Source organism: Myxine glutinosa, chromosome 2 (genome assembly GCF_964187855.1).
Source record: "Myxine glutinosa chromosome 2, kmMyxGlut1.1, whole genome shotgun sequence".
Lineage (NCBI taxonomy): Eukaryota > Metazoa > Chordata > Myxini > Myxiniformes > Myxinidae > Myxine > Myxine glutinosa.
In genome coordinates, this window is record NC_136262.1 from 159692893 (window position 1) to 159718321 (window position 25429).

At 41.9% G+C, this 25429-nt stretch overlaps 2 long non-coding RNA genes across 2 annotated transcripts in view; one reads left to right on the forward strand and one right to left on the reverse strand.

The window, feature by feature from the left end:
* Positions 1 to 6464, forward strand: part of LOC137421129 (uncharacterized) — a 61186-nt gene extending 54722 nt beyond the window's left edge. The window contains exon 4 of the long non-coding RNA XR_013622585.1: positions 4162 to 6464. This is a non-coding gene — a long non-coding RNA (uncharacterized LOC137421129). The remainder of the gene's footprint in view (positions 1 to 4161) is intronic.
* A 2838-nt stretch (positions 6465 to 9302) lies between these two features.
* Positions 9303 to 11700, reverse strand: LOC144890674 (uncharacterized). The gene is made up of 2 exons (XR_013622404.1): positions 11315 to 11700; positions 9303 to 9784 (listed from the first exon to the last, which is right to left on the reverse strand). It is a non-coding gene; the product is annotated as an uncharacterized LOC144890674 (long non-coding RNA).
* Positions 11701 to 25429: the final 13729 nt, after the last annotated feature.

Sequence of the window (25429 nt, forward strand, 5' to 3'; positions counted from 1 at the left end):
ATCGATCCGCATTGCGCAAGCGCTCCCGTTTACGGGCTGCAATGCTATGGTCGAGCTTCTCTCCAAGCCAAACATTCCCTTCCCGAAGAGCATGTTTTAATTGTGTTTTTAACCTTTCCTTTAGGGGACAGCAGACACGCTGCTCCACAACAAGGCCCTTGTTCCTCCAGCAATAACCAAGGGAGAGAGAGAGAGGGGGTGAGGAGAGGGGAAGAGAGAGAGAGAGAGAGAGGGAGAGAGAGAGAAGGAGCGCTTCAACCCTACGTCACAGCTGAAAAGTGGGTGTTGACCTGAGACACTGGAAACTACGTGGTGGCAGACATGAAGCTACTTCTCCTCTCTCCATTCCACTTTTCCCCTCTTTACCTCCTCCCCATCTCGTACCAACATATGCCTGGCCCCTATCAAAAGATATTTTGCATTAAATCAGCCTGATGATTTTAGAAATTTGACCTATGTTGACCTAGGTCAACACCCCAAAAAAAGCCATTTTGGGGCCTATGTTTACCGAAAATATAATTTGTGGTTGAATTCAGTGACCAGATATGCAAGTCCTCTTCAAATTTCAAGTAAATTGGATGAAAATTGAGGATTTTAGAAATTTGGCCAATGTTGATCTCAAAAATATTTGGTGGCTGAATTCAGTGACCAGATATGCAAGTCCTCTTCAAATTTCAAGTAAATTGGATGAAAATTTAGGATTTTAGAAATTTGGTTGATGTTGACCTTTTGGCCTATGTTGACCTCAAAAATACTTGGTGGTTGAATTCAGTGACCAGTTATGCAAGTCCTCTTCAAATTTCAAGTCAATTGGATGAACATTGAGGATTTTAGAAATTTGGCCTATGTTGACCTTTTGGCCTATTGAGGGTTGACCTCAAAAATACTTGGTGGTTGAAAAGAAAGAAAGCAGAATGGCACTCAGGAGAGCATCCTTTTAACCTCACAAATTAATTGGAGGTTGAATTCAGTTAGCTGATATGAAAATTCAATTCAAATTTCAAGTCAATCGGATGAAAATTGAGGCATTTAGAGATTGGAAAAAAGTTGTTGACCTTTGGCCTATGTTGACCCTTTGGCCTATGGTGATCTCAAAAATAGTTGGTGGTTGAATTCAGTTTGCTGATATGTAAATCCCATGCAAATTTCAAGTCAATCGGATGAAAATTGAGGATTTTAGAAATGTTAAATTATTGTTGACCTTTGGCCTATGTTGACCTTTTGGCCTATGCTGATCTCAAAAATAGTTGGTGGTTGAATTCAGTTAGCCGATATGTAAATCATTTTCAAATTTCAAGTCAATCAGATGAAAATTGAGCATTTTAGAATTTTCTTAAAAAGTGGTTGACCTTTGGCCTATGTTGACCTTTTGACCTAAAAAATATATAGGGTTTTGTCGGACCACGAACTCTACCGTTTGGTGAAGTTTTGTGAAGATTGGTTTAAAATTATGACCTGTAGGCAAGTATAAGTGAGCGGACAGACAAACCCTGAAGACCCAAAACCCACAAAGACCATTAAAGTCCCAGGGGAACCAAAAGACCCAAAATCCCCTGAAGACCCTGAAGACTCAAAAGACACTGAAGACCATGAAGACCCAAAATACCCTGAAGACCCAAAACACCCTGAAGACCCAAAAAGACCCCAAGGCCCCTAAACACCCTGAAGACCCAAAAGATCCCGAGGACCCAAAAGACCCTGAAGACCCAAATACACCAAAGACCCAAAACACCCCAAAGACCCAAAATACCCTTAAAGGCCCAGAGGATCCAAAAGACCCTGAAGACCCAAAACACCATGAAGACCCAAAAGACACCAGGATAGTCAAAGATGCCTATCCCTCCGAAACGACGTGTGGTGAGGCGCGCAGATTCATGCTAGTATTACCAACTGAGCGATACTGTTGATTGGAAATTTTCTCAACTAGTACACCCGCACACTACGGGAGCTGCAGAAAGCGTCATTCTTCTTTGGGGTATATAGATTACAGTCGATCGAAGGTCAGGTCTCAAGAACTTTGGGTGTGTGTTCATTTGCCAAGTTTCTTGTGGAGAGATCGCCAAGTTGTTTAAGCATTCGAGCAAGCACTCAATTCAAAACCATTAAGGAACGGCTTGCTTGGCAAGCGCTAGCTAGCTGCTTGGTAAATGAGCACAATCAGGGCTTCCCCCTTTCAGTTTCGTGTTAAACAGCAGGAGCGAGTTTCAAAAGTTCGCTACAAAAAACGCCACGTTAGCGGCAGAAAGGGCCATGTTATTAACCTAACATTTGTGGGATATATAGAGTACCATCGATCTTCGCTCAGTTCTGTAAGTAAACCTTACTTCACGGATGTCGGGATTCCTCCAAATTTCTTCATTTAGTGTTATAAAGAGCATTAGCGACTGTTTAAAAAGCAAATCAAACGTGTTTGTGGTTTATAATATTTTTACTTCCTGTAGAAGCCATTTCTCCCACGGAAATGCCATTATAACTATAAGCTATTTATTCACGTTATCACTGCAGGAAAAACGCCTTGGGGAAGTGGGACATCATCTTTATTATTAATATTGTTTTGTAATAACATTAACAATATGTGATTATCATTAATTTTGTAATTAAAAGCGTCTTTTGATAAACGCCATGATAAATCTTCTTCTTTGGAAAAACGCCATGATAAGGCTAACTTAATATGGCTATACACCTCAACACGCAACCCATTGATGACAATGGCGGGGAAAACCCCCTTGGGGAGGGGGGAAAATGAATGCGCTACAACCTTCATTATGTAACCCTTGGTCATCCTGTCAAGTTTGGTTGAGATTGGATAAGTAAGGACGGAATGTATTGGAAATGGCATAATTTTCAAATGGCGTACTAAATCGATACAGTTTCATACTAAGAATTTTACTTAAAATTAGGTGTTAAAAAAACATTTACTCACATTTTTAAAAACTTTTTTTTACTTTAAAAAAAGTTTTTTTTACATTTATGTTTTATTTTTTGCATAGTTCTGTTCTATAGCTTTATTGCTATGATTGCCTTTCCAGGTCATCAACCACTACATGGCCCGTTCAGTGACATACCATCCGAGGACGTGAACAGTATTTATTGGCTGGGATGGGAGCTTCCCTTAGTGAAGCTGAAGCTTACTGGGAGCTTACCTTTGCACCTTGAAAATTTCCATAACGCACCCCCAGGCCCTCGAGGCTAGGGTAGAAAGCATTCCTTTTTGGAGTCATCCCTTCTGGATCCCAGCCATTCCTTTTTAAGGTAACACACACCACTGGGATTACCTGTTTATAATCATCCTGATCCAGGTATGGAGGGATGCAATCGAAACATATACCAATCTCACACATGCTAGTCCCTCACGTAGCCAAGAAAAATTTCAACCAGCACAAAATTTAAGCCGCATTCTCTTCCTCAAACTTGTAAGTCTCCCCACCATATGTTGTGAATTTTTGAAGCGAAAAAATCTAAAATGGGTTTTTGGTGAGATGGGTGGCAAAGTTTCTCACCCATCAAGATTCCACCACAATGTGTGCATATGCATCACGTGTGGACAACATCACCTGGGATTGAGTCGTTCATGAGCCAACTAGGTTTTATATTTTTGTTACAGCAGATTCTGCTGTTAGCAGAATCTGCAGTGTGCATGTTATCATGAGCAGATAGGATTGTTACCCCAATCCTGAAGTTAATTAATTATCCAGCTAGGATTTATACTGACAATCCATCAATCACATGACATTCTCCGAAGCCTAGCTCACCTTTCAGAAATTCCAAAACCCAAATTCCCAACATGTAAACATCCAAATCTTGCGCACTTCAGATGGATTTTAACCCAAAATCTCAAGAATACCAGTCCAGCCCCTCACCACAAGGCCATCACTGAAGCTTTTTTTTAATTTTCAGGAATCAATCTATTGTCGTCACCTTCTGATGCTGTTTGATGCCGTCACCTTTTATTGCAGTATTATAAGGCTTCTTGTGGAGGAGCTGATATATTTGTCACATGTCATGATGGGCAAGTACATATTGTCGTGTCAGAGGTCCAACTAATGCTGCCGCTCTGCGCCAGATGTCTGAAGGCCTCTGTGAATGACCGGAACGATGTTTGAACTTAAACTATACCGTGTACATTACTATTCATGATCCCCAATGATTGCCTCTCTGTAGCCCTTCCCTACAGAGCACAGAAACAGAGAGAGACCTAACAGAGAGTCAAGATGTCTTCTGCCATGAGCATGTGTGGGCAAGGCTGTTACCTTCTCTGGGACCACCTTCATGCACGTGGCTGGTTCTGCAGTTGGCCGCCCACTTCCTTTGGGCAGTGCCATGTCTAATGGCAACGTTGCAAGGCAACCTCTCATTAAAATGTACCACCCTCAACCAGAGCTCCACTGCTCACTTCTTGGTCCTGGCCTACAGTCCTTAGCCAAACTGCCTGTTGGCCATTATAGTGCAGGGTGCCATATGTTCCCCACCTGGCCTTGCTTGCACAGGAGGTTTTACATGACACTATCCTACGCTAATTTGCCGAATAAAGGATAATCACTGCTTCCTCAATGCACATATTGCATACAGTGCCTTCAGAAAATATTCACACCCCTTGACTTTTTCACATTTTGTTGTGTTACAGCCTGAATTTAAAATGGATCAAATTGAGATTTTTTTGTCACTGATCTACACATAATACCCCATAATGTCAAAGTGGAATTATGTTCTTGAAATATTTACAAAATAATTAAAAATGAAATACAGAAATATCTCATTTACATAAGTATTCAACCACCAGTCAATACTTTGTAGAAGCGCCTTTTGCAGCGATTACAGCTTCGAGACTTCTTGGGTAAGTCTGTATCATCTTTGCATATCTGGATTTGGGGAATTTCTCCCATTCTTCATTGCAGATTTGCTCAAGCTCTTTCAAGTTGGATGGGGAGCATCGGTGAACAGCAATCTTCAAATCTTTCTACAGATTCCCAATGGGATTCAAGTCTGGGCTTTGGCTGGGCCACTCAAGGACTTTCACATTCTTGTTCTGAAGCCATTCCAGTGTTGCTTTGGCTGTATGCTTGGGGTCATTGTCCTGTTGGAACGTAAATCTTCGTCGCAGTCTAAGGTCTAATGCACTCTGAACCATGTTCTCCTCAAGGATTTGCCTGTTGTTGGCTCCATTCTTTGTTCCCTTTATCCTTACAAGTCTCCCAGTCCCTGCCACTGAAAAGCATCCCCATAGCATGATGCTTCCACCACCATACTTCACGTTAGAGATGATGTTAGGTGGGTGATGAGCTGTGCTTGGTTTCTGTCAAACTTAGTGCTTTGCATTCCTGCCAAAGAGTTCAATTTTCATCTCATCAAACCACAGAATATTTTGCCTTATGCTCTGAGTCTTTCACATGCCCTTTTGCAAATGCCAGGCATGCTTCCTGTGCCTTTTTCCAGGAATGGCTTCCTTCTGGCCACTCTCCCATAAAGTCTAGATCTGTGAAGTGCTGCAGAGACTGTTGTCCATCTGACAGGTTCTCCCATCTCAGCCAAGGAACTCTGTAGTTCTGTCAGAGTGATCATTGGGTTATTGGTCACCTCCCTGACCAAGGTCTTTCTTGCCTGGTTGCTCACTTTGGTTGAACAGCCAGCTCTAGGAAGAGTCTAGGACGTTCCATATTCTTTCCATTTCCTCATGATAGAGCTCATTAATTCCTCAAGATTTCATTATTTCCTCATGAGGGATCTCTTGGGATCTTTCAACACTCTATAAATTGTTTTATACCCTTCCCTAGATCTATGCCTCCTCACAATTTTGTATCGGTGTTAGACGGACAGTTCCTTGGACTTCATGGTAGAGTTTCTGCTCTGACATGCGTGGTCAAATTCAAACATGGAGGAGATTCTGTGATGTGTTGGGGTTGCGGTGCTCCTTCTGGCATTGGGTGCCTTGAATGTGTGCATGGCATCATGAAATCAGGAGATTACCAAGGCAATTTGGAGCGCAATGTTCAACCCAGTGTCAGAAAGCTGGGTCTCCGTCGAAGGTCATGGGTCTTGCAACAGGACAATGACCCCAAACACACTTCAAAATGCACCCATGAATGGTTCAAGACAAAACGCTGGACTGTTCTGAAGTGTCCAGCAACGAGTCCAGATTTAAATCCCATTGAACACCTGTGGGTAGATCTGAAAACAGCACTTGGGAGAAGGTACCCTTCAAATCTGGGAGAACTGGAGCAGTTTGCACAATAAGAGTGGGCCAAACTGCCAGTAGAGAGGTGTAGGAAACTCATTCTTGGCTATAGGAAGCGCTTGACTGCAGTTATTTTGTCCAAAGTCTGTGATACCAAATATTAAGTCTGGGGTGTCAATAATTTTGTCAATGCCATTTCTTTTTATTTTCTGATTTAAAAGGATAAATTAAGTTCTGAATCAAAAACAAAGGTTCTGTAATATGAACAGAGAAATAAAGAATTGTGGAGACCAAATACTTTTGTCAATTTCAACTTCAATTTTCTTTTTTATTTTAGAGAAAATTGTGACTTTTTTTTTTTTTAAAGTGCAAGGGTGCCAACATTTTTGCCCACGACTGGTATATCTGATAGATCCCCAACACAGGCCTGAATCTAACCCACTCTAACACACCGACCATGCTATTCATAGCAAATTCGGAACTATGTCGTCCCCCCTCCCCCCCCACCCCTCACCCTCCTTACACGTAACAATACGAACCTGACCAGCACCAATTCTCTTCTCAGTTTGTCTATTTATTCTCTGCAATAGATGTCTACACGGCAATAGGTAGTTGCAAATGTAAATAACAAATAAAGCAGGGCAGTAAGAATAAAACTTTTTTAATGAGGTATTCCAGTTGGTTGTTACTACAATCTTGTTCACCACCTGGAAAGGCAATAGATTTTCCTCTTTAGCATTACCTACACTGCAGTACGCAGTGCAATGGTTGCATTTCTCAGATGTTGGTGTTCTTAAATATTCATTTTTGGTCGCACCCGTCCACAAGCACCTCCTTAATTGGGTGCCGTGTGGTGCACGTAATGACTTTTGAATTCATTCACCAAATGCAGACTGCATGACCCTGTGGCGAATACATTTCATTGGCAAAAGCAGAGCGGAGGTCGCTTCGGGTGGTCTGACAGGAGAGACATCTTGGAATTAATTTGCACCGTAGGTTTCCAATTCCGCTGCCGCACTGACCTGAGCCATGACCTTGTTTAAAGTTGATTTTATAGCTGAACAGACAACTATCGGGTGCAGCAGATGCCACACGTGCTCTGTGCTCTATTCCGGTTTGTTTGTCATTGCACATCAGGATGCAAAGATATGCAGAAGGTTCTGGTGTTTGTTCACTGACTTCCCAAACGATGAACAGGTCACATAATGGCATTGTTACATCATGTCACCATTGGCTAGGGTTAGGGTTGTTAAGGTTAAGGTTAGTGTTGTTGGGGTTGAGGTTAGGGTTGTTTAGGTTAGTGTTGTTGGGGTTGAGGTTAGTGTTGTTAAGATTAGGGTTGTTAAGGTTAGGGTTGTTGTTAGGGTTAGGTTAGGTTAGGGTTTGTTGGGGTTAGGGTTGTTGTTAGGGTTAGGTTAGGGTTCGGGTTAAGGTTGTTACGGTTAGGGTTGTTGTTAGGGTTAGGGTTGTTCGGGTTGTTACATATACCGGTTGTTAGGGTTGTTGTTAGGGTTTGGGTTGTTGGGGTTAGGGTTGTTTCTCAGTTTTTTAGCTTAGCTACACCGGTAGTGTTGTTAGGGTTGTTGTTAGGGTTAGGTTAGGGTTCGGGTTAAGGTTGTTACGGTTAGGGTTGTTGTTAGGGTTAGGGTTGTTCGGGTTGTTACATATACCGGTTGTTAGGGTTGTTGTTAGGGTTTGGGTTGTTGGGGTTAGGGTTGTTTCTCAGTTTTTTAGCTTAGCTACACCGGTAGTGTTGTTAGGGTTGTTCGGGTTAAGGTTAGGGTTGTTAGGGTTAGGGTTGTTGGGATTGAGGTTAGTGTTGTTGGGGTTAAGGTTAGTGTTGTTAGGGTTAAGGTTAGTGTTGTTAGGGTTAGTGTTGTTTGGGTCAGGGTTGTTAGGGTCAGGCTTGTTAGGGTTAGTGTTGTTAGGGTCAGGCTTGTTCGGGTTAGGGTTGTTAGGGTTAGGGTCAGGGTTATTTGGGTTAGTGTTGTTAGGGTCAGGGTTGTTAGGGTCAGGCTTGTTAGGGTTAGGGTTGTTAGGGTCAGGGTTGTTAGGGTTAGGGTTGTTAGGGTCAGTGTTGTTAGGGTTCGGGTTGTTAGGATTAGGCACTACCCTAACCCTAACCCCTCATTACAGGGGCCTAGGTTTTAGGGGCGAGCTGAAATGCCCGAAATAAAACAGACGTATGAAACATTTGTTGCAGGTTCTGTGATGTAATAAATCGTAAAATACAAAAAAAATTGTTGCAGCCAAATCTTAATTGTTGAAATATTGAACTTTTTCTGACACTTAAGAAAACTTGACTTTGCTTTCATTTCCATGGAATCTCTTGTTGGGAAGCCCATGTGGGTGGCCATTACTTATCACCTGAACAATACCCATTTTCTGCGGTCTCTCTGTCTGGGAGGAACCAGAAGGGGTTGACTTCAGAAACTGGGATGTAATAGAACATCCAAATGTCAGTTTCAAATAACCCTGTTAGCGCCAGCTGGCAGGAATGCAGCGAATGTTCCACCTGCTGTTACAACGCTGACATTCATCAGCTCCCAGCAGCGTTCCGGAATCAGCAGCAGTGCTTAATGATATGAGATCCATCCACATAGAAAATTCACATGTAGTATCTGAGGTGCATGCCGATCCTCCACAAATTACAGCGATAAGGGTGTCATGGGCGGAAGGAATGCAAATCGTGTGGAACTGCAGAATTTTGGGTTCGCCTGTTGGTGTTCGCACCAGAACCAATGGCACATGATGCCCAGAAGCACGGGCCAATCCTATATACTACAGTATATGCATTTATTTGTCCTCTGTTTAAATGGATATGAAATGACAAAAAACTACTGCAGAAAAACAAACAAAAAGTAGTGCGCCATCGCAAATCCCCACGCTTCCCACGGAAAAGGAAGTTGAAATATGGCAAAAAGTTCCACGGGGAATGACGCACAAAAACAAACTGATGGTTGTGAAACCAAACCGAGCTCGGCTCTTCGTATGACTGTCCAGGCAAGGCCCTTCACACCAAGGCAGAATTATATATACACCAAGGTGCAGCATCGGCACTCGTGTCAAGAAGATGTGATGGAAGAGCAAAGTATTGATGGTGAAGGAAAACAAATCAGCAAATACCAAATACCTTCCTGCATATATTTATTTCTAACAATCTCCATTTTTGAGATGTAGCGGCCACAAAGTGGGGGATCAGTATATTTGGAAAGTTCTCTCTACTTAATCTTTGTCAAAGCCGGACGATAACATCGTTACATTGTTATACACCGTTTGTACGATTAATAATACAATATATATGTTTTTAATTCAGAGGATGTGTAATCAAAGTCCATACAGTTTTGAAAAGAGGCCTTGGTGTGGATACACCAACAAACATGGAGCAACCAGAAAGTCCCACACAACAGGTGTGCGTTTCCTGAACGTTTTGGAAAAGAAGCACCAACACCAAGAAGTTTGTGAGAATGGGAAGATAGAGCCTTGAGAAGAGGTTGTGTTCTTGATGCGTCACAAAGTGGTCCATCCACATCCCGCTTGGAACACGTTCAGGTTCTTGAGACCTCCATTGATCAATCTCCAAACAAGTCATCCCACAAGCACGCAGCGGACCTGGGATCCCCGGAAACACGATGCAGAAAGTTATGAAAGAAGACCTGCAAGTGCGAGTTATGAAAGAACACATTCGAGCGTGTTTGGACAATGGCGGTGATCATACAGACAAATATAGGCCTAACTGAGTGTTATCGAATTGATCACCCGCTTTGTGGCCGCCGTGTATATCTAGACTGTTCTATAAAAGGAGCCGTGCGTACGTCTGTCCGTATGTCCACTTGTCTGGGTTTCACCCATTGCTTGGATAGTTCAGCTGACTCCAATCACACTATGTGGATACTTCAGCCGCCATTTTGATGCTTACTGATGTACAAAGTCAAAGACATCTTCGAAGCTGTAAAGTTCACAATCCCCATGCCCTCCCTATAAGTTTTCCCGGTACTTTCCTGTTATCCCGGACCTCAGCGTTTTTTTTACAAGTTTGGCCAATTTGGATTATGTGTTAGGGTTAGGATTAGGGTTAGGACTTGAGTTAGGGTTAGGGTTAGGACTTGAGTTAGGGTTAGGGTTAGGTCTCGCTTTTTCTTGCAGGAAACAGACTGCTGAGGTATAAAAACGATGAGGTCCGGGATAACAGGAAAGTACCATTTTCCCTTCAGTATAAAATGAATACGAGTGACTGTTAAAAGGACTTTGAGCCGATATGCGTCATGGACCTTGCGAAGATAGGCCTCAGTGATTGAGGCAGCGTTCTGTTGTTTATACACCGCCAAAATAACTATGTGACATTCTCTCGAACAGCGCTTTTATTGCAGAGGTGATGGAGGTCCTCACTATATTATTTCAGACTATCTTAAAATTGTGAGTTGGACAGGCGACTGTGATGGGTTTCTGTGAAGTCATTGATTATAATATATGATAGGGCGGGAGAAAGCGTTAAATATTCCGCTGTTTCGATGTGGGAATTTCCCTTTGCTTTTTAATTAGCGGGCTGAGGGTGAGGGTGAGGAGGAGGTGGAGAGTAAAGATGGGACAGATTTGGAAAGGGGGGGTTTAGGCTTTGGGGGAAGGGGGACTATCGGTTTGGGGGGGGGGCGTTTGGAGTTGTAGTTTGGGTGAGTGGGGTTTGAAGGCTTGAAGTGGGGAGTGAATTGATGCCTTAGGGTTGGGAGGGGAAGGGTGGGGATTAGGCGTTGGGGGTGGGGAGGGAGAAGAAGAGCAAGCATGGGGTAGAGTTGGGATGGTAGGTTAAAGCTCTTTGAGTTGAGAGGGGGTACATTTGATGGGTGGGAGGGGCTGAGGAGTTGTCAGAATTGTACTTGTAAGTTTAGTCACAGTAAAAATATATTTGGCTACAGGTGTGTGTGTGTGTGTCACTGTTAGGGGTGGGGGGAGGGGGTGACACAATCTCTTACAATTGACAATAAATTATAATCTACATCACATCGCCAAAAAAAACTCAGCAAAACATCAAAAACCTTCTTTCGTATCATCAAAAACCTTCAGCAAAAGATATAAATAGTTATCTCTAACTATTTATATCTTAGACTTCGAGGTTATTTTGGTGTGAGACAGGTAATAACCCACGTGGCTCACAGAGTACAATGAAGAAGAAGAGTAATTATAGTGGATCCAAGCTGGAAAGAAATAAAAACACAGCGTTACAAAGTGAGCACGATAAGAACATCTTTCAATTGTTTATTATCGCTACATATAGTGTCTTTTCAAAGAAAACAGATAATGACATCCCGAGTTTACCATCGCCATTGCGATTCATATTTGTGGATGTGTTCCCCCTCTCTCTCTGCGTCCTGATCCATTCAGTGTACTTGTACTGGCTCTTCCATGAGCCTCGACCATGTATGCAAAAAAAAGACAACCTCACAATGCACTATATACATAGAACTGGTGTGTATATATATATATATATATATATATATATATATATATATATATATATATATATATATATATATATATATATATATATATATATATATCTATATATATATATATATATATATATATATATATATCTATATATATATATATATATATATATATATATATATATATATATATATATATATATATATATATATATATATATATATATATGTAATTAATTTTATTTGGGTGTGACCTGACCGACCGTCGTGCAGGTGGGAGACCCGGGGCGTTAAGGTGAAAGGAACACCTGCAGCAACTTCCTGGCAGGAATGTAGGTAGGTCTGTGCACCATACCCAGGCAGGTCCGAATCATTGGTCATCGTGATAAAATTACTCCCGTGTAATATCGTCTTTGCCGCGGTGATAATTAAATTGAGAAAGAACGCTTGTTGTGGCGCAGTTTGTCCCTTTCTGGGGTCTGTTGTGAATTAAATGCCTTGAAGCAATCTCTCAAAAACGTTTTGTGAAGAATCCCTGAGGACATGGTCACTCTACAGCTGGGACTCAGTGTGTGTGTACACACACACAGAGATATATATATATATATATATATATATATATATACACACACATACACACACACACACACATACACACACACACACACGACCAAACGAGTTTTAACTCCAAGGCGTATACCCAACTATGGCGGTTCCTTTTGCATGCGCGGGGGTGAAGAGGAGCAAGGGCTTACCTGCATGAGCGGACGCGACAGGGGTTTATCCGAACCCACAAACAAATGAACGTTCAAGACAGGCAACACAAAGAAATGCAATAAGTAATGGGTCTAATGAAAAAAAAATGCCAGGATAACAAAAGGAATGTACGGTAAAATCGAATTCCTAAATGAGGATCCTCCTCTGAGACACAATTACAACACAAGGATGAAAGTAAAAATAAATGTGGTGTGGTGCGTTGGCTCGTACTCAGCTCCGGTCTCCACGATGGTTTGGGGCCGTCACAGGTCCCGCGTCCCTGCATGGGAAAACATGCAATGGAGCGAAGTCGGGTCCTTCTCGTTCGGCTGCACCAAGGTCCGACCGTCCCGAATTTCCCAGGCTCCCACGACATGAAGAGCAGCCGGCACGAGCCAACAGCAAAAGAGAGAGAAAATGACGGTGCTTTCGCTTTTTGCTCCGACTGTCTCTAACGTTCTTTATGACGTCACCTGCACTCCAATCACCGAACGCCGTCGAATCGTCCCAACCAATCGTCATTCTGGGCGTGGCCTCCGGGCCAAACTTGGCGTCCATTGAGAAGTTTAGGCTGGGTGGTGTCGTAGTGTCTGGGTACCGTCGGCGATTATGTTATTTTAATCATGGGCCGGTCGCATGGCTAGCCGAGTGTACTTTATAAGAACGAAGGGAAAAATCACAAGATCAATTACTCACTGGGAATTTATCGATAGGCCCTAACTAATTAGCATAGCTCCACCCCTCGCATGGAGACACATAACGCTTACACGGACATCCGATCCTAACTTAAATATATTGAGGTGGCTTCACGGCATACGGAGCACACTACTCAATACAATGCTCCTTCGACTACGGTATTTCATTACCTACCCCCATAAACGTAACAATATATATATTGTTACAGATCTGGGACGACGCCTCTCCCGTTAGCAAGGGGGATTAACCCCTTGTCCGTTATACTGGCCGTCGCCGATCCTGGGGGTCTGTGACGTCACTGGTGGTCGGCCACGACCAGGGTAATCGGGCCAGAGACCCCAAAAAAAGACCCCCCGAATACCTGCTTACCTGGGGAGGCAGGTAAGCATCCCATGGGGAGGCAGGTAAGGCTTACCTAGATTGACCTCCCAACCAGCGAGGAGACAGCCCCGCCCGAGTCGCGACGGTAATGGACACGCCGAGCGAAGCGGGCCACGACCCAGGCCATTAACAATTATTACTAACCCGATTATAGCGGTTTTAATCGTGCCACGTAGACCAATGGAAAGAAAAGACTAAAGCAAGTGGAGACCAAAGCTTGGAGAAAGAGCACACATTTATTATAACAACCACCAGAGGAAAAGAAAAATCAAAGCTGTACAAAGATAGATGGATCAAAGATAGATGGATGTAAAAAGAACACAGGGCAGCCTTATCTATACAGTCTTACTTATACCCAGGACAGAACAAACGAAGACAGACTCACACGGGGATGATGACAGGAGAAGGGGTTAAGAAGGGGTTAGTGCAGGAGAAGGTCCGTTCAGCTGGCAAAGGCGGCTGGTTGGGCTCGTTCAGCCGTCGAGGTTCCGTTCCGACTTTGCGCCGTTGGTTTGGAGCGAACCCGGCAACCGCTGGAACCGTTCCGTGTTTCCAACTTTGTGGCAACAGTTTGGGGGAAGGCCCTTTCCTGTTTAATCATGACAATGCCCCCATGCACAAAGTGAGGCCCATACAGAAATGGTTTGTCGAGATCGGTGTGGAAGAACTTGACTGGCCTGCACAGAGGCCTGACCTCAACCCCATCGAACACCTTTGGTATGAAATAGAACACCGACTGAGAGCCAGGCCTAATAACCAACATCAGTACCCGACCTCACTAATGCCCTTGTGGCTGAATGGAAGCAAATCCCCGGAGCAATGTTCCAACATCTAGTGGAAAGCCTTCCCAGAAGAGCGGAGGCTGTTAGAGCAGCAAAAGGCGAGACCAACTCCATATTAATGCCCATGATTTTGGATTGTCCACATACTTTTGGTCATGTAGTGTATGTATATATGACGGAATCACAATCAGACTAATTAAATATGTGTATAATAAACACAGTGAGTGTGAGCATATTTGTCAGTGGAGTTACGTGCACTCCAACAGGTTCCATGATGCAGGACAATTCGAACCACAACCAGAACGACAGTTTAGAGCCATCGCCAATTTGAACCGGAATAAAACTTGGGAGAGGTCTCGTTCATGACCGTTCTTGCTGAAATAGTCAACATGTAGTGCTGCAACCAAACATGTAGTAGTAGTAGTAGTAGTCATATTATGTAGTGCTGCAACCAAACATGTAATAGCAGTTGTCATATGATGTAGTGCTGCAACCAAACATGTAGTAGTAGTCGTCATATCATGTAGTGCTGCAACCAAACATGTAGTAGTAGTGGTGGTCATATCATGTAGTGCTGCAACCAAACATGCAGTAGCAGTCGTCATATCATCCGGTGCTGCATCCAAACATGTAGTAGTAGTCATCATATCATCCGGTGCTGCAACCAAACATGTAGTAGTAGTCATCATATCATCCGGTGCTGCAACCAAACATGTAGTAGTAGTCGTCATATCATGTAGTGCTGCATCCAAACATGTAGTAGTAGTCGTCATATCATGTAGTGCTGCAACCAAACATGTAGTAGTAGTCATCATATCATCCGGTGCTGCAACCAAACATGTAGTAGTAGTCATCATATCATCCGGTGCTGCAACCAAACATGTTGTAGTAGTCATCATATCATGTAGTGCTGCATCCAAACATGTAGTAGTAGTGGTCATATCATGTAGTGCTACATCCAAACATGTAGTAGTCGTCATATCATCCGGTGCTGCTACCAAACATGTAGTAGTAGTGGTCATATCATGTAGTGCTGCAACCAAACATGTAGTAGTAGTGGTCATATCATGTAGTGCTGCAACCAAACATGTAGTAGTGGTGGTCATATCATGTAGTGCTGCATCCAAACATGTAGTAGTAGTCGTCATATCATCCAGTGCTGCAACCAAACATGTTGTAGTAGTCGTAGTAGTAGTCGTCGTCATATCATATCATGTAGTGCAGTCTTCTGTTCAGTGGGTTAGAGTATTTTTTTGTGTTGTTCTTGCCAGTGGGGATTCACTTTCTGTTGCTGAACAGGCAATGGCAAACCACCCAGTGTATTCCTTACCCTGAAACGGTTCTGGTAGAGCTGATACTGTGTTGTTGTGACGTGTGGGTGTGTGCGTGAATTTGGTAAGATAGTTCTGCTGACACACTTATTGTGCTTTGTGCAGTAAAATGCTTCCCCCTGGTGGAGATTCATTTTTAATACACATTTCCTTGTTTTTCAGATCCAAATACCACGGTGGAGGTTCGACAGGTACCAAATACCACGGTGGAGGTTGGACAGGTACCAAATACCATGGTGGAGGTTGGACAGGTACCAAATACCATGGTGGAGGTTGGACAGGTACCAAATACCACGGTGGAGGTTCGACAGGTACCAAATACCACGGTGGAGGTTGGACAGGTACCAAATACCACGGTGGAGGTTGGACAGGTACCAAATACCATGGTGGAGGTTGGACAGGTACCAAATACCAAGGTGGAGGTTGGACAGGTACCAAATACCACGGTGGAGGTTGGACAGGTACCAAATACCACGGTGGAGGTTGGACAGGTACCAAATACCACGGTGGAGGTTGGACAGGTACCAAATACCACGGTGGAGGTTGGACAGGTACCAAATACCACGGTGGAGGTTGGACATGTCGGTACATCACAAGCATGATGGGTATTCGGAGTACGTTTACACCAATTACAAGGGCATGAGCAGACAAAGGATAAATGCACAAACTATGAGGGATTTGGACCTGGATTCCCAGCCGATACAGGGTGGCCCATTCGGCGTACATGGGGTGTACAAGTAGTGACGATACCTGTGTAGTGACGAGTGACTACCTCGATACCTGTGACAGGTACTGTATGTAGGAATTTTTATAGCGTGAAATATTTGTACAATCCTCAAATTTTAATTCATAAACTAAGTTGTCCATATGACCTGTCCTGTGTTCTATACATGTTGTTGTATGTGGCAACAGGTAACGCATCACTTTCTCAATGGTTTCTTGTGCAAGTCCTGAGATGATCTGAAAAACTGCGTCTCACAAATCAGCAATTGGGTTTGGTCCCGATAAAAATGAATCCAGCGGTGACAAGTCAGGGATTCTGGGGGGACCTAATCTGGTGATTAGGAAAGTTTTCATTAGAGATGTGGGATGTGGCTCCATCCTGTTTAATTAAACCAAGATTATTGCTCACCTTGCTCCATAGGTAAGTCTTCATCATGTGAAGATAACGATCTCATGTTGCAGTTACTGACATTTTGGTATTTGGGGCTTCAAAACGAACAGGAACTGGACATGTCACGATCTTCAGGAAACTTGACATTGTGTCGTCTACATAAGATGTAAAATGGTAACATTGTCTGAGTGTGAAATATAATTGTTTGTATACAGAATAAAAAGTTAGGGTGTCTGAACACATGCGTGAGCTCATTACGATCTGCTCTGATAAAGTAGCGTTCGCTTGTTCACGCTGAGTCCGAACCAGTGGGAAGTCATTGATCCTGGAGGAAGTCTCTGATCCTGTAGGAAGTCATTGATCCTGTAGGAAGTCATTGATCCTGTAGGAAGTCTCTGATCCTGTAGGAAGACATTGATCCTGTAGGAAGTCTCTGATCCTGTAGGAAGTCATTGATCCTGTAGGAAGTCATTGATCCTGGAGGAAGTCTCTGATCCTGTAGGAAGTCATTGATCCTGTAGGAAGTCTCTGATCCTGTAGGAAGTCATTGATCCTGTAGGAAGTCATTGATCCTGGAGGAAGTCTCTGATCCTGTAGGAAGACATTGATCCTGTAGGAAGTCTCTGATCCTGTAGGAAGTCTCTGATCCTGTAGGAAGTCATTGATCCTGTAGGAAGTCATTGATCCTGTAGGAAGTCTCTGATCCTGTAGGAAGACATTGATCCTGTAGGAAGTCTCTGATCCTGTAGGAAGTCATTGATCCTGTAGGAAGTCTCTGATCCTGTAGGAAGTCATTGATCCTGTAGGAAGTCATTGATCCTGGAGGAAGTCATTGATCCTGGAGGAAGTCATTGATCCTGGAGGAAGTCATTGATCCTGGAGGAAGTCTCTGATCCTGTAGGAAATCATTGATCCTGGAGGAAGTCGTTGATCCTGGAGGAAGTCTCTGATCCTGTAGGAAGTCTCTGATCCTGTAGGAAGACATTGATCCTGTAGGAAGTCTCTGATCCTGTAGGAAGTCATTGATCCTGTAGGAAGTCTCTGATCCTGTAGGAAGTCATTGATCCTGAAGGAAGTCTCTGATCCTGTTGGAAGTCATTGATCCTGTAGGAAGTCATTGATCCTGTAGGAAGTCTCTAATCCTGTAGGAAGACATTGATCCTGTAGGAAGTCTCTGATCCTGTAGGAAGTCATTGATCCTGTAGGAAGTCTCTGATCCTGTAGGAAGTCATTGATCCTGAAGGAAGTCTCTGATCCTGTCGGAAATCATTGATCCTGTAGGAAATCATTGATCCTGTAGGAAGTCATTGATCCTGTAGGAAGTCTCTAATCCTGAAGGAAGTCATTGATCCTGTAGGAAGTCTCTGATCCTGTAGGAAGTCATTGATTCTGTAGGAAGTCTCTGATCCTGTAGGAAGTCATTGATTCTGTAGGAAGTCATTGATCCTGTAGGAAGTCATTGATCCTGTAGGAAGTCATTGATCCTGTAGGAAGCCGCTGATCCTGTAGGAAGTCTCTGATCCTGTAGGAAGTCATTGATCCTGTAGGAAGTCTCTGATCCTGTAGGAAGTCATTGATCCTGTAGGAAGTCTCTGATCCTGTAGGAAGTCATTGATCCTGTAGGAAGTCATTGATCCTGTAGGAAGTCTCTGATCCTGTAGGAAGTCTCTGATCCTGTAGGAAGTCTCTGATCCTGTAGGAAGTCATTGATCCTGTAGGAAGTCATTGACCTGTAGGAAGTCATTGATCCTGTAGGAAGTCATTGACCTGTAGGAAGTCATTGACCTGTAGGAAGTCATTGATCCTGTAGGAAGTCGCTGATCCTGTAGGAAGTCATTGACCTGTAGGAAGTCATTGATCCTGTAGGAAGTCATTGATCCTGTAGGAAGCTACTGATCCTGTAGGAAGTCGCTGATCCTGTAGGAGGTCATTGACCTGTAGGAAGCCACTGATACTGTAGGAAGTCGCTGATCCTGTAGGAAGTCATTGACCTGTAGGAAGTCATTGACCTGTAGGAAGTCATTGACCTGTAGGAAGTCATTGATCCTGTAGGAAGTCGCTGATCCTGTAGGAAGCCGCTGATCCTGTAGGAAGTCATTGATCCTGTAGGAAGTCATTGATCCTGTCGGAAGCCGCTGATCCTGTAGGAAGTCGCTGATCCTGTCGGAAGCCGCTGATCCTGTAGGAAGTCATTGACCTGTAGGAAGTCATTGATCCTGTAGGAAGCCACTGATCCTGTAGGAAGCCGCTGATCCTGTAGGAAGTCGCTGATCCTGTAGGAAGCCGCTGATCCTGTAGGAAGTCATTGATCCTGTAGGAAGTCATTGATCCTGTAGGAAGCCGCTGATCCTGTAGGAAGTCGCTAATCCTGTAGGAAGACGCTGATCCTGTAGGAAGTCATTGACCTGTAGGAAGTCATTGATCCTGTAGGAAGCCACTGATCCTGTAGGAAGTCGCTAATCCTGTAGGAAGACGCTGATCCTGTAGGAAGTCATTGACCTGTAGGAAGCCGCTGATCCTGTAGGAAGTCGCTAATCCTGTAGGAAGACGCTGATCCTGTAGGAAGTCATTGACCTGTAGGAAGCCGCTGATCCTGTAGGAAGTCGCTAATCCTGTAGGAAGACGCTGATCCTGTAGGAAGTCATTGACCTGTAGGAAGTCATTGATCCTGTAGGAAGCCACTGATCCTGTAGGAAGTCGCTGATCCTGTAGGAAGTCGCTGATCCTGTCGGAAGCCGCTGATCCTGTAGGAAGTCATTGACCTGTAGGAAGTCATTGATCCTGTAGGAAGTGTTACGTGGTCCCCTCGGTGAATACCTGGTCTCGGTGACCCCCGGACCGTGAGAGGAACTTCGCCAGAAAGTTGTATTATATATGCGCTTTCGCCACGCAATCCATATGAATTCCACCCAAGAGACAACTGATGTTCAAGGATATATTTCAATGGTAAGGATACCATACAATTTCAATGATACAACCACGGAGATTTTCCCCGAGCAATCAACAATAAACAACCATCAACAATTCCCAATCCACAATCAATTCCCTATGATTAAGATGGCCATCTTATATATGTGTGTCCCCGTGGGTACTCACGACCCCCTTTTGGTCTCGGTCCCGCACAATGTCTCTGGGCCCCTCCTGACCAAGATGATGGTCGGCGTCGCCGCACTCGGGCGGTTGAACGAACCCCGGGTGGACGTGTTTCCACCGGGCAGGTATCGTACCAGGCACCCCGGCTGCAGCCCCTCGTGGCCACGCGAAGCGGGTACGGGAAAGCAAGCCAAAAGCCCCACGCCGCTTGCAAGGCGTGTTAGGCCCCAACGGGCGACCCGTACGCGTCTTTTTAGACGGTGTCGCGAACGGTGCCAAACGCTGGGTCGGTGCACGGCCACACGACAGTTTGACGTCCACCGGGCAGGTATCCGTCCCGGTAACTCCTCTCGCCCGACGGGCTCGGGAACGCCGCTTTTCCACACGGCTCAATCAATCCCACCTTTCGTCGGAGCGGGGCGAGGAAGAAGAATACTCGTCCTTTTTCTTCCTCGTGTCTTTTCCTCTTCCGTTTCCGGTCACTTCCGTTTCCGGACACTTTTTCAGAAGGGCTCCTGACCCTCCAACCACAACAACCCTTAATCTACTACGCATGGATAAGCAAAGACCTGAATGGTAATTCACATACATTCACATAAATATGTAACAGAAGCCACTGATCCTGTAGGAAGCCGCTGATCCTGTAGGAAGTCGCTGATCCTGTAGGAAGCCGCTGATCCTGTAGGAAGTCATTGATCCTGTAGGAAGTCATTGATCCTGTAGGAAGCCGCTGATCCTGTAGGAAGCCGCTGATCCTGTAGGAAGTCGCTGATCCTGTCGGAAGCCGCTGATCCTGTAGGAAGTCATTGACCTGTAGGAAGTCATTGATCCTGTAGGAAGCCACTGATCCTGTAGGAAGCCGCTGATCCTGTAGGAAGTCGCTGATCCTGTAGGAAGCCGCTGATCCTGTAGGAAGCCGCTGATCCTGTAGGAAGTCATTGATCCTGTAGGAAGTCATTGATCCTGTAGGAAGCCGCTGATCCTGTAGGAAGTCGCTAATCCTGTAGGAAGACGCTGATCCTGTAGGAAGTCATTGACCTGTAGGAAGTCATTGATCCTGTAGGAAGCCACTGATCCTGTAGGAAGTCGCTGATCCTGTAGGAAGCCGCTGATCCTGTATGAAGTCATTGACCTGTAGGAAGTCATTGATCCTGTAGGAAGTCATTGATCCTGTAGGAAGTCATTGATCCTGTAGGAAGTCATTGATCCTGTAGGAAGTCACTTCGTCGCTGATTCATAAAATTAGAGATGGGTTCACGGTTGACATTTGTGTTTTTCAGCTTCTCCAATAATCTCCAAACCACCATGGCAAACCTTCTCTAGTTCCCACAATTGTAACACCTCCACCTGTCTTCCCTTACCTGTCACACCTATGCATCTTGTAACCTTTGATTCCTGTCGACTTTGATTCCTCGTTGGGTCGGTGAAGTGAGCACCCTTTACCCGATCCAAAGTATGGATTGTACCATTACAAAAAAAGGGGGAGTTGTGGATTGTACCATTACAAAAAAGGGGGGAGTTGTGGATTGTACCATTACAAAAAGGGGAAAGTTGTGGATTGTACCATTACAAAAAAGGGGGAAGTTGTGGATTGTACCATTACAAAAAAGGGGCAGTTGTGGATTGTACCATTACAAAAAAGGGGGGATTTGTGGATTGTACCATCACAAAAAAGGGGAAAGTTGTGGATTGTACCATTACAAAAAATGGGGGAGTTGTGGATTGTACCTTTACAAAAAAGGGGGGAGTTGTGGATTTTACCATTACAAAAAAAGGGGAAGTTGTGGATTGTATCATTACAAAAAAGGGGGGAGTTGTGGATTGTACCTTTACAAAAAAGGGGGGAGTTGTGGATTTTACCATTACAAAAAAAGGGGAAGTTGTGGATTGTACCATTACAAAAAAGGGGGGGTGAATAGGGTAATGGGTTGATCGGGTAGGAACCCAAATCCTAACTACCCTAACTCTATTCACCTTTTACATTATATTTCTGTCCATTTACCGATTCAATGCCGTTTCTCCATTCACCTCTTTTTCACAGTTACCAAATTCCTACCTGATTCAACGATAGTAATCGTATTAAGTTTGTATACGCACCCCTTTTTGTAATGGTACAATCCATACTTTGACTCGGGTAAAGGGTAAAGAGCGCTAACTTCATGGACGTTTCCTCGTTAAACCATAGACATGGGGCATGTTTCATTACTAATCAGTTTGCCAAGCCAGGGTTCCTTATCAATGTTTTGATGGACTGCTTGCTCGAGTCTAGCACAAGCTGTTGTAAAAAGATAGCATCATCAATCATCACCACCACAAGAGTAAACCTATGACAGGTACAGTATCAGTGTCCCATACACCGACGTGTTGTGATGAACAAAGACTCAAAATTCTCAATGGACGCTCACTCTATCACCGTCGATGCAAAGGGTCACCTGATCATGGTCTTCAACATGTTACGCTCATGGAGATCTTCGAGTTCCAGATGATCTCACGTATTTGTACCTGTGAGTAATCTGTCACCAGAGGACATCCTTGGACGATGTTCAGGAGCCATTCCAGACTGGATGTACTTAATGATTGGAACGTCTTATGCAGGAAACTGTGTGAAGTTACCAATGTCAATGTGTTCAAAAGTAGATTTGATCGACATTGTTGGAGCCAATGGTTCTTGACCAACAGTCTTTCATGTATAGTGTAGAACTAGTTCAAAAAGTTAAGTTGAACTCAACCACGATAAGCACACCTGGATACAGGATACTACCTACCTACCATCCCATACCTGATGTGATAGTTACCCCCGCCACCAAAGGTGCATGGAGGTTATGTTTTCACCCCTGTCTGTCAGTTTGTGAACAAAATATCTCAAAAAGTTGTGGACGGATTCGGACGAAATTTCGCAGAAAGGTAGCTTATTAGACAAGGACGAAATGATTAGATTTTGGTGAAGATCCGGGAATCTGATCCGACTACAAGAATTTATTAAGTGAATCTTCACCATTAGAAGATAGGGTCAAAAACGACACATAGCAGGATATCTCAATCGGTTGTGGACGGATTCGGACGAAATTTCGCAGAGAGGTAGCGTATTAGACAAGGACGAAATGATTAGATTTTGTTGAAGATCCGGATCCGGCTACTAGAATTTTCTAAGTGATTCTTCGCCATTGTGAGATAGGGCCAAAAACGATACATATCAGGATATCTCAAAAAGTTATGGACAGATTTAGACGAAACTTGGTGGACATGTTGCGTGTGTGTGTGTGTGTGTATGTGTGTGTGACAAGGAAGAATCGATTCAATTTGGGTGAATATCTGAATATAGATTCGGATATGAGAATTATTTAATTTTAAAGTGATTCTTCACCATTGAGAGATCGAGTGAAAAGCGATATATAACATGATATTTAACATGAAACGCGATATATAACATGATATTTAACATGAAAAGCGATATATAACATGATATTTAACATGAAAAGCGATATATAACATGATATTTAACATGAAAAGCGATATATAACATGATATTTAACATGAAAAGCGATATATAACATGATATTTAACATGAAAAGCGATATATAACATGATATTTAACATGAAAAGCGATATATAACATGATATTTAACATGAAAAGCGATATACATAACATGATATTTAACATGAAAAGCGATATATATATATATATATATAACATGATATTTAACATGAAAAGCGATATATAACATGATATTTAACATGAAAAGCGATATATAACATGATATTTAACATGAAAAGCGATATATAACATGATATTTAACATGAAAAGTGATATATAACATGATATTTAACATGAAAAGCGATATATAACATGATATTTAACATGAAAAGCGATATATAACATGATATTTAACATGAAAAGCGATATATAACATGATATTTAACATGAAAAGCGATATATAACATGATATTTAACATGAAAAGCGATATATAACATGATATTTAACATGAAAAGCGATATATAACATGATATTTAACATGAAAAGCGATATATAACATGATATTTAACATGAAAAGCGATATACATAACATGATATTTAACATGAAAAGCGATATATATATATAACATGATATTTAACATGAAAAGCGATATATAACATGATATTTAACATGAAAAGCGATATATATATATATAACATGATATTTAACATGGAAAGCGATATATAACATGATATTTAACATGAAAAGCGATATATAACATGATATTTAACATGAAAAGCGATATACATAACATGATATTTAACATGAAAAGCGATATATAACATGATATTTAACATGAAAAGCGATATATATATATATATATATATATATATATATATATATAACATGATATTTAACATGAAAAGCGATATATAACATGATATTTAACATGAAAAGCGATATATATAACATGATATTTAACATGAAAAGCGATATATATATATATATAACATGATATTTAACATGAAAAGCGATATATATATATAACATGATATTTAACATGAAAAGCGATATATAACATGATATTTAACATGAAAAGCGATATATAACATGATATTTAACATGAAAAGCGATATATAACATGATATTTAACATGAAAAGCGATATATAACATGATATTTAACATGAAAAGCGATATACATAACATGATATTTAACATGAAAAGCGATATATATATATATATATACATATATAACATGATATTTAACATGAAAAGCGATATATAACATGATATTTAACATGAAAAGCGATATATAACATGATATTTAACATGAAAAGCGATATATAACATGATATTTAACATGAAAAGTGATATATAACATGATATTTAACATGAAAAGCGATATATAACATGATATTTAACATGAAAAGCGATATATAACATGATATTTAACATGAAAAGCGATATATAACATGATATTTAACATGAAAAGCGATATATAACATGATATTTAACATGAAAAGCGATATATAACATGATATTTAACATGAAAAGCGATATATAACATGATATTTAACATGAAAAGCGATATATAACATGATATTTAACATGAAAAGCGATATACATAACATGATATTTAACATGAAAAGCGATATATATATATATAACATGATATTTAACATGAAAAGCGATATATAACATGATATTTAACATGAAAAGCGATATATATATATATAACATGATATTTAACATGGAAAGCGATATATAACATGATATTTAACATGAAAAGCGATATATAACATGATATTTAACATGAAAAGCGATATACATAACATGATATTTAACATGAAAAGCGATATATAACATGATATTTAACATGAAAAGCGATATATATATATATATATATATATATATATATATATATATATATAACATGATATTTAACATGAAAAGCGATATATAACATGATATTTAACATGAAAAGCGATATATATAACATGATATTTAACATGAAAAGCGATATATATATATATATATAACATGATATTTAACATGAAAAGCGATATATAACATGATATTTAACATGAAAAGCGATATATAACATGATATTTAACATGAAAAGCGATATATATATATAACATGATATTTAACATGAAAAGCGATATATATATATAACATGATATTTAACATGAAAAGCGATATA